Source organism: Heliangelus exortis, chromosome 3 (assembly GCF_036169615.1).
Source record: "Heliangelus exortis chromosome 3, bHelExo1.hap1, whole genome shotgun sequence".
Taxonomy (NCBI): domain Eukaryota; kingdom Metazoa; phylum Chordata; class Aves; order Apodiformes; family Trochilidae; genus Heliangelus; species Heliangelus exortis.
This window is the reverse complement of record NC_092424.1, coordinates 101,836,610-101,848,711: the sequence shown is the minus strand read 5'-3', so window position 1 is coordinate 101,848,711 and position 12,102 is coordinate 101,836,610.

The window sequence follows — 12,102 nt, the reverse complement described above, 5'->3', positions numbered from 1 at the left end:
GTGTTTCTCACCTACTTGCAAGCCTTCAGGCATCCTTGGACATAAAGAACAAGTACTTGTTATTTGAAGGGAAAAGAAAAGCAGCCAAAAGGGAAAGGGAGTCAATACATTCAATAACATGAACAAGACCCTCTTAGAGTTTTGCTGAATGCTTTCATCATTGGAATTCTATCAGTTGTCCACCATGATGGAAACAAGATATATTACATACAGAAGGGTTCTCTCTACTTAAAATCTCATTCCCAGATTACTCAGTGGCTGTGTCTGCATTCCTAAAGACATTCATTCCTGTCCTTAGAAATGGCTAATTTCTTTGTATACTCAGATGCAAAGTGTCTTGCACTCTTACTGCTCAGAACTAACCTCTTCTAGTCAGAAAAGCCATGCCTGCTCATCATAACAGATTATTACATTGGCTGTTTGGGGTTTACAGTGACAGTGGCTCTCAAGGGTGTTACATTAATGAGAGTAAAGAAATTTGGCAGAAAATAAACCCGCTTGCAATCCATCTGACCCTCAGATATTAGAGGAGCTGGGGGTGGCTGATCTTAGATTCTGTGTGATAGCCAGTTCACCTTTAGTAGGCTATAAAACAATGGTCTGATTACACTACTAATACCATATTAGTAAAGAATTATTGTGGACACACTCTGGAATTTGGCTGGGCATAAATGAGATTTCTTACCACCAAATTAATGAATAGTGTGATTTATTAAAGCAAAAGGGTACAAGTTCTTTTGGATTGCTGGTGGTAGATTCTTTTCTTCAAAAGAAGCAAGTGCAAAATACATAGGCTACAAGTACTCTGTAGAAATTTCCTGGTGAGGGGTGGAACCTGTCCAGAAACCATGGAGGGAGACACTTATACTATTAGACTCTACAGAGATAAAAGGAGAAGGAAAAAGGTGTTCACTAATGTTCAAATATTACCCAAAGGCATCCCAATGAGGGGGAAGAGAGGCTCAGCCCTCCTACTGGTCCCAGAGGTCAGGGGTATCCCTGTGATGGTATCTTCCCTGACATCCATCCCCCGCTAATTATTTTTGTACTGTTTTACCTTACAGTTGGAGCTTGAGTGACTCTAGTCAATCGTATCTTTTATGTGATTGCTGCAAAGTTACCTCGCTTAGAATTTAAAGGTATTGGATACAAAAAATTCCTTGTGCAGCCTCCATGAGAGGTGGTCGCACCTTGGAGGTGGGTAACTTCAGAAATGGAGGTGTGGGCTTTATATTTAAATGAAATTATCATGAGCAAAGTATACCTGGGGAACAGCATTTGTCAAAGTGTGGCAGATTGTTGGCCCAGGGTATAAAAAGTGCAGTTGCCACAGTGTGGCCATGGTGCCTTCACTCCACCCTCCAGTTATCATCAGTAAAGTGAGCAATTTAGGGTCTCTGAAGTCACACTTTGGAATGCTTTGTCCAGCTCCTGTGCTCCACCCCTCTATCTTGTTGTGTGGAACCTATCAGTACTTTTATACACAAAAGTAAGGATTTATCTAAACAAATATGGACACCAAAAACATTCAATTCAAATACTCTTCTGATTCTCAAACGCAAATTTAAAATATTGTAAATGAATTGTGTATAAATGTTGTGCTTTATACTGACTGTAAAAATGTAGTTGAAATGAATCTAATCACAAGTGGCTTTACATGATTTTAAAACTTGTCTTTTCTTAGATGAACAGCCAGATTAAAAGAAGGCAATCAATGAATGCATCATGCAGAACAGTTTGTATTTATTCTGCCATATATTCTATCTTCAATTTTAACTCAGAAATGGCAACAGTGCTTATAGAAACTTAGTTCCCAGAGAACATTAGAAAGAGGCACACCATACTTTACTTCAGAAAAGTGAAAAGATAAAGAATATGAGCCTTTAAGTGTTACAGAAATGGAACAGTGAGTATGTAGGCAGAAAGGCTCCTTTTCATCTCTTCTGTTACAGGTGTACCCTGTGAAATTTGTAGCTTTTGCATAACTTTAACACTAGAAAAGATAAAACAATTAAAAATATTTATTCCTTAGCAACTCAGGAAGAAACATTTCATATATCAATGCCAATCTCAGAATTTGTACTGTTCATGCAGACCATAAGAGCACATTGACAGGAAGACATATTCCCAAATTGAAAGGTGATCTGTCAATTAGTATCACTTGAGCTGTCTGAATACCTCTCATTTATTTTAGTCAAGGTCTATTTGTTCTTAATAAGAAGGTTGATTCCAGGTTTTCTAAACAAAACTGATTAGTGCTTGTGGTCTGGAACAAACACCTTATGTTACAGTAACTGAGATGAGTCTTAGAAAGATTATGATTCTGAAGTGCCTCATCCATGTAATTCTGGATGTGAAATGACAATGTTACATGATTCATTTAGAGAAGTAATTTTTTTCACGGTTTTTGTTGTGTAAAGTAAACTTGAGAACAAAGAATACTAATTATCCTTGGTCTATTCTGGGCTATCCTGAATATCTAGAAGGAGTTTAATGTTTAGTTTAAACAAATTCCATTTTGGCTACTTTAATTATTTCTACCTCTCCTTTTGGCACCTTCCGTTGTCTCATCTGTGATCCCTGTGTTCACGTCCCTTCTGTCATTCTGAAGCATCCAAGATACTGGCATACTAATCCAGTCATTAGAAAATCTAATAATTTCTTTGTACTTAAGTGAACTGTACTTTGACAGTATAATGGATATGATTAGAACCTCCTTGTGGATGAGCCACAGGTTTATTTGGCATTTTTTTTAATAGCTGTCTCACTGTTAAGCCATAAGACATGGAGCACCATGAGGCTAGTGGCAAGACCTACAAGACTCTTCCATCTTACAGGTATGCAATATTAAAAGTGCTGCCAATAATATTTTTTTCTTATTGAAGAAACTACGTTAATTAAAAATTTCATAAGCTGTGACATATTTCAAACATCTCTAGTTCAAATAAGACAATGGTTTCAGAATATTACTCCAGAAATTGTATCTAATGATGTGACCTTCTTCACTTGAGGGAACAAAATTTATTTTTGTAGTTGGTGGCTTGAGCCTACATGAAAAAAAAAAAAAAAAAAAAAAAAAAATACAGCTTCAGATATTTAGGACTTGGCATAATGATGGGTGTAACTGGCTTAGACTTTTTGTTCTGATAGCCTGCCTGTGTGGGCTTGAGCTACACATTAAAACCCATATCATCAAATAAATGTATTTAGCTGTATAAAGTCTGGTGCCTAAACACTATATGAAGTTTCATTTTTAATCTTTACCTTATTTACTTATTACTTCATGGTAATGGAAGCATTTCCTCTCTGCACAAGAGCTGCAGTGGAACATACCATGAAAATCTTAGTTGTTGCTATTGCAGAGGGTGACCAGGTACTGGGAATTGATAATGGAATGCAAGAGTTGTAACCAGGCAACTGATAGATGTTTTTTGGCCTAAGAGAGAACTTCTGTGTTCTTAAGGCAGAAAGTGCCAATTTATCTAAGTCCAGTAGGTAGTGATCCATTTAAAAAACAAAATCCCTTCACAACCTCCTGAGAAGATTTAGAAAAGAGAACTTGGACTAAATACGCTATCAGTGGCTTTTCCAGGGAAGCTGGGATACCTTGATAAAATCTTTAACTACTCCAGTTTGTTCAAATCCCATAAACATACAAATGGGACTCCCACTTGCAAGGCTGTCAATCTGTCATTCTTCTGAGCACTAAAATAGCTTAAAAAGAAGCAGGTGTTGCTGAGCAAGAGAAATAAAAGAAATTGAAGGGTGAGCTTTGTTAGAGCAATTAAAACCCCACAAACTGCATTCACAGAGGGTAAAAAAACAAATGAAGAGTATAAGGCATATACCAGAATAAAGCAATAACTGTAAAGTGAAATGAGAACACAGAGGGGAAAAACACTTTGAATCTGTCAGCAAGTTATCTCTTGTATTTTTTTTTTTAAATTCAAGTCAATTTTTTGAATTTTTGGGGATTGATTTCCTTAAAAATATCATAGCTCCTGCTACACCTGGAAACAGACCATGAAGAACAGAAATGCTGTTCTGAATTTAGTGAAGGAAGCTAATCTATTATTTAGGTATATAGCTGCTGCTTTAAACATTACTTCATGGTCCCCTAAATTCTATAGTGCTTTTTCTTCGGAAAGGAACAGGAAAGGAGATCTGCAAGAGTTTCTGACAGTGATTAATTCCATTCTGAAAACAGTTAATCAGGGTATACAGCATCCACTATTATTTCCACAGTGTAGAGAAAAAGCAATATAAAAAGTGTCCCTGAGAAAACAGTGAAAGAGTTAAACTGCCAAGTGGGTTATTATGAGTAAAAAGAGCCAGATTTAGTGCAAATTTAGTGTTGCATGTATGAACATCAAAGGGAAACTTAAAAACAAGGCCAGCCAAATGAGAAAACGTGGCCATATGAAATATATATATGCTAGTGAAACATAGCTGTAAGAAAAGAATCAATGGTACATTGTGATCTAGCCATAAACTATTCCCAAGAGAAAGGATGCAGGTAATAAAGATGGACAAATGGGACTGAACCTTGAGGGGGAGCACAGAAAATGTGATAGATTTGTACTATTGACCTCATAATCAGAGCAAATGGAGAATAACGTGGTATGAGACATTTAAAAGAGTTAGAACTAATAGAGCATTAATAATTAATTATTTCAATGGTACACACAAAAATAGTTCAAATTTCACAATAGATGTTAGGAAAATCAGTTTCCTAATGATTTTAAACAATTTCTTCTCAGGATGATTATTTCTTAGGTGTAGAAGTTAAGAAATTCCTCTCAGCCCACTCTCTTGCAATGCACAAAAAATAATGGAAAAAGAAATAGGTTAAGTAAAGACTTTAACAAATACAGACCATGACAGATTTACAAAACAAAACAAAATATTCTCTGGGAAAAAAAACCCAAACAAACATACAAAGCAAACAAGCTAAAAACCAACCAACCAAACAAACAAAAAAACCCCCAAAATGCAGTCAAGTGACATTCATCTTCAGCAGATATGACAAAAACCCAGCCCCTTAATACACATACTCCTCCATAAAAAAACAAACCACAAAACTCACGTGACCTCTAGGAATAGAAATGTCTCAGAATTATGTGTCTCTGTCAAAAGTTCTGTGTTCTGAGTTGTTGCCATTCAGCTCCCTTACTATACTATAGCCCCTATCATAGCTGTAGGAAGAGTTACAGCTCTATAGGTAGTTGCTTGTTCATGCAGCCTGATTTGCCTCATGCAGTGGATTGCTCCAGCCTTGTGGACTGGGTAGCTGAAGAAAACCAAAAAAACTCATTTCATTCTCAAAGTATGGAATTTTACATAATTTATCTTCCACTGAAAAATTTAAACTCCTCTATTTTTTGTCTCAATTCAGTATATCAATGCTTTCCAAAAACACAGCAGAAGGAAATTTCACTCTTTGGCAAGTCCTAGTTAAAATCCTAGCATATGGAGGCTGTCTAAGCCCATCTTTAAAGAATCGTGGAGACATGGAGGCTAATATGTAAGAGAGAGTACAAAACTTATGTAAAAAAATCATAGATGTTTAAAAGTAAAATTTGAGTTCAAGTTTGGAATAGTGAGGGAATCTGGTCTGCAAAACAACAAAAAGCATAGTTCCGTGTTCATTTTATCTGTGATGAGTTAGACTAGAGTGGAGATTGGAAAGGAAATTGCTTATCAGAAGCTTGTTTGCCTTACTGGAACCTCAGCCTTTCTGAAATCAAATTCTGTTTCAGAAATGATTCCCAGCATCATATCCCTCTCTAAACAGGAATTAGGAAAAATCTCAAGAGGTCAGTATACCTCAGTATATTTCCCTGCCATATTTAGAAGCTGCCTAGTGCGGCTTCTCTACAATTCATTTTTTTTTCCTTATGACAGTCAATACCAGTATCCTTCTAGGAAAGTCCATCTGGATTTTCTAAATTCCTAAAAATCCAGATGGCATATGAGGTAAGAGTCACACTATGCCTTAATGTGACCAAATGCAAATGACAACTAATTGCAGCATGAATTAAGGTTCCTCTCTGAAATTTTATAAAGTCCTTATGTTAGTAAGATTGTGCTTGCAGAAAGTTACTGGTGGAATGACAAAAGATACAAGATAGTACTTAGAATCATAGAATCATAGAATCAATCATAGAATCATGGAATCATAGAACTATAGAATGGTTTGGGCTGGGAGGGGCCTTAAAGATCACCTCATTCCAACACTTCCCACTAGACTATATTGCTGGAAGTAGAGTACTGGGTTGTACCGTAGAAGAAGAAAAGAAGCAATAATGATATAAAACTGGGAAAACTTGAATCAGTAGGAAAGGAAAGCAGAAATTGAAAGAATAAGTATATAGAGATGGAAACAATATGATTCATCAAAATTAGCAAGGGGAAAGAAAATAAATATCATGATACCAAACAGTGGTATTTATTTAAAACATCTAGAATGTAGTGTTAAATTACTCAGTTATTAATTTTCTGTTGTAGCTCTGAGTTTGCTTCCTACAAAGACAGAATCACAGAATTTGTCTTCTAGTTCCAATGTCTCTGCCATGGGCATAACTGTCTCACACTAGCCCAGGTTGCTCAAAGCCCCATCCAGCGTGATCTTGAACATTTCCAGGGAGGAGACATCCGCAGATTCCTTGGCAAGCATTGTCTCACCACCCTCACATTAACTAATTTCTTCCTAATGTTTATTCTTAATCTCCTCTTTTCCAGTTTAAAGCCAAAATGTAGTAGACGCAGTAGACGCAGTCAAGATCAATGCACAGCTACTAGGGTCAACAATTCAGTGCGTTTTTTCAAGCCTCCTCTCAGCCCTAACACAGTGCCATGCACAGTGCTGAGCCTTCAATTCTTTTCCACAAGAGATCCTCCTGTCTGTCAGGTGTCACAGGTAAGGTATATTTCAGTACGTAGGAGATACAAGCCGTAGTGGTCAGAGTTGAAAAGTTACCTTGGAGGAAACACTATCTGAAGCTAAACTTGGGAAGCTGTAATAGAAAAACTGGAAGATCTCTGAGCAGCAGCAAGTTTGATCAAAAATACCTTTAAGGTATCACTGATCATTTCCACATCAACCGGATTCAGGTAAGTTAATAATTGTTGGTGATGATTCCTGTGGATACTAGTAAGAGGAAAGGGAAGGAAAGAAGTTTGATTCTGTTGGAAGAGCTAAGGTAGATGAAGAACTAGCCTGGCAGCGATCTCTGAAATCTTCCCAGGACCATGCTACAGCACAGATAAATGTCAGGTTACTGAGTCTAAAGTTTTAAACCTTGTAAATGAACTGTTAATGACACAGCTCATAGTAGCCCAGAAAGGGAGTTCTGGTTTTGAGCAATACATATACTTTGGTTACAAATGTGTCTTTTACGAAAACGCTAGAAATCAGTGGCCATAATGGATGTACATTCTACAAAGAGGACCAGACAACACTGTGATAATGCTGAATTTTAAGGAGAGTAGCTACCCAAATTAGAAGATCATGTTAAACAAGAATTAGAAGGAACATCTAGAAGGGTAGGTATTTGCTGATCACATGTAGACTATTGTGCCACAGAAATCATACCATGCTGGTATTTTAAAAAAGATTGAGAATCGATATGGATATCAATAAATAATAGGATCTTAAAAAGGAAAAAAACTTAAAAACTTGCCCACAGCTAAGTGGTGAGGTAAATCCTAGAAAGAACACATAAAAATCCTTGCCGAAATCTAACACTAAGGTAAGAGAGAATTCTAAAGCTAAACGACACCCTTAGGAAAACAGAAGTTATATTCAATAAAGAAAATAAAATTTAAAAAATAAATTAAATTATAGCAGATTAAATGAAATAAAATCATTGTCAAGCCAGTCAGGCTTTTAGGAAACCATGCAGAAACCCTACAGCTATTTAAAAAGAAAAAAAAATCTTTCAAACACATTGGCATTAGGGCAAGCCAGGGAGTCTTTAGGGCCAAAATAAGATCAATGTACTAGAGTGTGTTTCAAAAAGATAAAACCCTGGCAGAAAAATTATTTTTAAAATCTGTGTTCAGGGTGGAGGAGAGGCAGAATAGAATACAGTGGAGCTTATTTTCATGTGAAGAGAACTTGGGGATTTTTCTAAGCTGGAAATATCAGTAAAAGATTCTATAAAACAAAATAAACCAATAACAACTCAAAAGATGTAAAGATCTGTAATAGAACTACAGTATGATCTAGATGAATTATAGACCGTGGTATGTAAACTCTTGCTTATATTTATCTTAGTACCAGTGATTTAGAAGGTGGCAGATATGATGCCAATTTCCAGAAATGTCACCGGAGTGAATTCAAGCTACTGTAGACAGGGTAATCCATGTCACTTAAATTAGCTAAATAAATTAGATGTGTCAGAAAGTGTGGCATAGGGAAACAACCTATTTGCATAGAGGTGAGCTTAAAATAACCACCCAGTTCCAATGGCTACAATACAGCAATGGGATTCTGGTTTTATAATACTGAAGTATCAGCTCAGTTCCCAGTATCAAAAAGTACTTCAAATTATTAAGGCAAAAGGCAAAGAAGAAAACCAAAATACAATAAACTAGTGATCCACATCCTGAATGGAGTGGGCTGGTTAGGTACTCCATACCAAAAAGGTGGAACTAGTAAGCGTGTAGAGAAGATTATCAAGGTGATCAAAATTATGGTATGAACCTTGCTTGTGGCCTTGCTTAAAAAACCCACAAACAATAAGGAAATAAGAGTATTTTCTTCTTTTTATTTGAAAATATACAAAGAAAAAAAAGTGGCAAAATGTGTAAGGATCTGAAAAACTAGAAAAATGTATTACAGTGCATCAGCTTGGCTAAAGGTACTGATGAAGATGATTTCTGTGAAAGCCAAGAAACAGCTCAGCATTGTAGGTAGAGCTTAGTGTCATAGGATGAAAAACTAGTTTCAAGATGTCTTTTCTGTTACAATTATTTATCTTATAGAAACACATTCTTCTTTTTAGAAGGCTCCATGTCTAAACAATTTTCCTAGAGGTTTTCTTTTTCACATTATTTTTTTAAAAATAATTTTTGGAATGATATTTTAAACCATTTTATGCTTCAAAACAAGTACAGCATCTCAGGAGGCAGCAGATTTTCAAATATATATTTTCCAGTTGAAAGGCAAGCATTTCAGTGGACTACTGAAAGGCTCTATGGTAATACGTGGATTTCCATGTTTAATTTTTGCAACAAATTATGTTGAACAAACACTGAATCGATATCTCATCAGCATAACAAAATGGTGATTCTAATCAGAAATTACTGTCTTGCAGAGGAACATGGAAAAGGTTAATCCTAAAAAAGAAAAGTAATTAGTAATCAATGTTTAACTCTAAATGTTAGTTTCTTGTTCAATTAAGATCCATCTGTTCAGAGCCTTTTTTGTGCATATGAAACATTACCACAGAATCACAGAATATCAAACGTGATGTTCAAATCACAGAATATCAAACATGATGTTCAAACAAACAAACAAAAAATAAAAGCCTTCATGCTGAGAGGAAATATCATCCTCATTAATGAGAACTGTACATCATTACTATTATTCTGGTGCAAAAAATGTGGTAATCTAAAGAGTTATCTGTGCTTGTTGTGAACTTACTTGAAGATTAATCTTTGTTAACTACTTGTTTAATGTTACAGTTAATAATTAGTTACCTTGTAGCCCCGTATCATCTATCACTTTGATGAACTGAATCAATTCTTTTTTTAACTTATAAGAGGTTGTTTATCTTTGTTTAAGACTACTTTCTAGAATGCAGATTCTGTGAGAGTTTATTCTGCATGTGAACCACAAATTTCACAAATGTGAACCTTACAAGTTTCCACGTTTAGTGCTTTCCACAATAAAAGAAAACTTATTGTCATTTTCTTCAACATAAATAGTAACCATATAACTTTATATCATTTTATAAGTGCAATAAGTATTTTCATACATTCTTCAGAGGAAATGGGACTTAGATGAATTAGTATAAAATATTATGCACTAAAAGTATTTTCTGAAATCCGTAATGATTAAATATTTGTTGCTTTTGTTTTGGCAGAGATTTTCCTCAGCTTTGCCTGTCTTAGAGACTAGTAGCAATTTAGAAACAAAGCATTCAATATCACTGGTCTGTAAGAATTAAATTCTGCTGATGGTAGGACCTTGACTTGAAATCAGTCGTATGACTTGGCCTTTTTGCCAAGAACTGTATTCCCGTATTTGATGTGTTGCTGATTTATGAACTATCCTACATTGCATCAATTATATCAAAGACATTTTTCTCAAGTCTCCACTTTCAAGACCTGGAGACAAAGTGTGTGATCAATAGACAATATTTTTTTCTAGTAAAGCGGAAATAATTTACCTTCGTAAAGGTAATGCCAAGGGTTAGACTTTATTTTCACCAAAATCAACAAATTAATGGTTACCGTTCCCATTGTGATGATATCTCAATCCCCTGGCACATATAATGCATTCTGGTTTACTGCACAAGATATTAGACTTCATGCTTTAACATATTTATATCAAACAGCTGAGTTAATATTGCTTGGGGGGACTATAATTTTAAATATGTTGTCTTTTGCATGCAAAACACCACAGCCATAATGCACCATTAATGTATTTTCCTCCATTTAATTATGTAAAGAATTGATTATACACCTTCTGGTGTGCTGCATACTGCACTATAGCTGGATATTCAGCTAGTGAGAAGAGTATAAGACAGGTGAAATCTTGAAGCTACAATTGTTTTAGCAGCTGAGAATCTTTTCTGGTATGATTAGCATGGAGGGGATACAGAACATTAACATCAAGACACAGCAAGGTCTGTGCTAGCCTACAATAGATTCTCCCTGAAATTGAAATGTTAATTCTAGGCTCTTGGGAAAGAACAACTGCCTGATTTTGTGCCCGGTTACATGGGTTTAAATTAGCAAGAACTCCCTGAATCCAGTGAGGTTATTAAAGTATGAAAAGCAGTGTGATACCCTCATGAGGTGTGAAAGATACTATGTAAGGTGACCAGAAATCAGCTTGTAGTGGGATAAAAGAAGTGACTATAATGTACTTACATTTGCTTTATAAGTAATGGTATAGTGCAAGAGCAGCACTCTTTACATTCTCATCAGAGACATTGGTGCAGTAAGAGCTGACAAAGTGCATTTTTTCTTCTTATAAATCAGAGGCTGATTAGAGGAACTTTGGAGGTGATGTGGAACAAAGACTTCTTAGTAGTAAATATTTATTGAGCTATTTATTCTTTGTTTTAGTACCTTGTTTAACACACTCAATGTTAGAGTGAATTAACGCCAACTGAAACAATGTATTTCAGGAATAGATGTAAAATGTTGCTGTTTGGTATTCAAGATATTACAGTACAAGGTAATTGTGCAAAGTGGGAAGCATTGGTCCTGAAAGACACCATGATTTCTTCTTCTTTATTGGATATTTGTGGAGTCTTCACTGACCTGGACCATAGAAAGATGGTGAGAGGGGTTTGTCAACTGTGAGAAATTTGGCAAGCCAAAGTTCTCAAAATCACTTCTGTATGAAAAGAACCTGTTACTTCATGGTAAGGGAACGAACAAGTTGTGGAAAGGTCTGTCAAGAGAAAAAATAGGGCATAGGATAACCAAACATTTAGCTATATCTGTGAACCTGGGCTGTTTCTCTGATCTGAAATGATTTGTGCAGCAAAAACCAAAGCTGGTAGCAAACTGAAATAATGGTGTAGCTGTTTGTGTATCTTCATGAGGGGAAAAATGGAGAAACTCTATGATTCCATAACACCAATGCCTTTCTACACTATGAGACTGCAGTGTAAGGAGAAGGAATGAACTTTCTTGGTCATCTTTCTGAGGGCTTGTTACAGAGTCTCTATGAAAAGCTATGATATATGACAGCTTTCTATACCCAGGTTTCTGTTGGTGATTATCAAGTTGAAACCACTCTCATTGATTTCTCTATTTCCAAGAATATAAGAACAAAATACAGTCATGGCAAATTCAAGCATAAATGGGAAATCATTAAAGCAGAAATGCATATAGAAAGGTCCATGTGACATGCATGAA